Genomic DNA, 2,367 nt, shown 5'->3' with positions numbered 1-2,367 from the left:
TCCCTCAGATGGCTCTCTAACTCGCCTGACAAGTTTACCCAGACTCCTACAGCTATGCATATGATTGTTTACAGTCTCCCAGCCTTGAGAGGCACGGGAAGCTTAAGATATTCAAATAGCTTAGAGCTTCTCAGAGAGTTAGAAACTGTCAGAATAAACTAGTAAAGGATTTTCATTGATGAGCCAATGCTTGTTGCCAAGTTTTCACATCCCCTGTATTGTATCCTTGAATGTGTATTAATTAATAGTTGGTATGTAGAAAAAATAAGTAGTGGCCCTGGTGTTAGTAACTTTAGACCCTTAAGGTAATAAATTCTTTCCTTTGTTGTAAACCCATTACACATCCGCCCTACAGGAATGCAATTTTATCTTCGGAAGATGGCGCCAAACCTTAAAATAATTACTCTTAGAGAAAATAAGTCTTTGTTGACACGTTCTTGTCAAGAGTCATAAAATGTTAATAGGCCTTTTGGCCAGAAGATGATGTAAATCACCTAAACCATTTGTATATGATAAATTTGCAGGAAAGAAACCCTGGTTTTTGATAAGGATCAAGGACTGCTGACTTTGCATCCCCTATTATCCTCTATGTGTAACTTAGGGTATATAAGCCCCTGTTGAAAATAAAGCTACAGGCCTTGCTCACCAACGCTTGGTCTCCCCATGTCATTTTACTCCTTAACTTCCAGCTGAGTCTCCATCTGGAGCGCGGATATGCTCTGCGACCATTTATTTGCCTGGGCTTCTAAGACCCACTCGAGGTGTCTAAGGTGGGGCACCTTCCGCTATTCGAGAGGGCGCCTGCGGCCTCCGTGGTCAGAGCTAACCTGGCGTCACAGGTTATATTGATTTTCCACGTAAACCAAGCTACTCAGCCTCTTTCTCCACTGAATTTCACTACTGAGCTATCCTCATTCTATTACTCTTTATATCTTTGATAAATATGTAAATAGTCACCGATGCCGTCTCCCCTTCGAATACCTTGGATCAGCTGGGGCTGGTCCCCGGCAGACAGAGGATGAGATGGTTGGATAACATCACTCACTCAACGCACATGAATTTGAGCAGACTCCAGGAGATAGTGAAGGACACTCCATGGGTTTGCAGAGTCAGACACGACTTAGTGACTGAACAACAACAATCAGGAATTATTATTGCACCACTTAGCATAAAAATGTAAAAGTTTTTTAAAGTACAGTTACATTTATGCCCCTATCTATCGTGGTATTGTTATCATATATTAGATCTACAGGTGCTATAAAAAGATCATGATTTTTGCTTTAAAGATTCATGTGTCTTTTAAAGGAATTTTGAGAATAAAACATATATTGGCTTGGTCAAAATGTTTATTTGGGTTTTTCCATGGAAAAAGTGTATAATCAGTTCAGTTCAGTTCAGTTCAGTTGCTCAGTCATGTCTGACTTTTTGCAACCCTATGAACCGCCACACATCAGGCCTCCCTGTCCATCACCAACTCCCAGAGCCCACCCAAACCCATGTCCATTGAGTCGGTGATGCCATCCAACCATCTCATCCTCTGTCATCCCCTTCTCCTCCCTCCCTCAATCTTTCCCAGAATCAGGGTCTTTTCACATGAGTCAGCTCTTCGCATCAGGTGGTCAAATACTGGAGTTTCAGCTTCAACATCAGTCCTACCAATGAACACCCAGGACTGATCACCTTTAGGATGGACTTGTTGGACCTCTTTGCAGTCCAAGGGACTCTCAAAAGTCTTCTTCAACACCACAGTTCAAAAGCATCAATTCTTCTGTGCTCAGCTTTCTTTATAACCCAACTCTCACATCCATGCATGACTACTGGAAAAACCATAGCTTTGACTAGATGGACCTTTGTTGACAAAGTGATGTCTCTGCTTTTTAATATGTTGTCTAGGTTAGTCATAACTTTGCTTCAAAGAGTAAGCATCTTTTAATTTCATGGCTGCAGTTATCATCTGCAGTGATTTTGGAGCCCAGAAAAATAAAGTCAGCCACTGTTTACACTGTTTCCCCATCTATTTGCCATGAAGTGATGGGAAGAGATGCCATGATCTTCGTTTTCTCAATGTTGAACTTTAAGCCAACTTTTTCACTCTCCTCTTTCACTTTCATCAAGAGGCTGTTTAGTTCCTCTTCACTTTCTGCCATAAGGGTGGTGTCATCTGCATATCTGAGGTTATTGATATTTCTCCCAGGATTCTTGATTCTAGCTTGTGCTTCCTCCAGCCCAGCATTTCTCGTGATGTACTCTGCATATAAGTTAAATAAGCAGAGTGACAATATACAACCTTGACGTACTCCTTTACCTATTTGGAACCAGTCAGTTGTTCCATGTCCAGCATTAACTGTTGCTTCCTGACCTGCATAC

The sequence above is a fragment of the Bison bison genome, unplaced genomic scaffold (assembly GCF_000754665.1).
Source record: "Bison bison bison isolate TAMUID 2011002044 unplaced genomic scaffold, Bison_UMD1.0 scf7180017864352, whole genome shotgun sequence".
Lineage (NCBI taxonomy): Eukaryota > Metazoa > Chordata > Mammalia > Artiodactyla > Bovidae > Bison > Bison bison.
The sequence above is the reverse complement of the archived record's forward strand: the minus strand, read 5'-3'. Positions refer to the sequence as shown.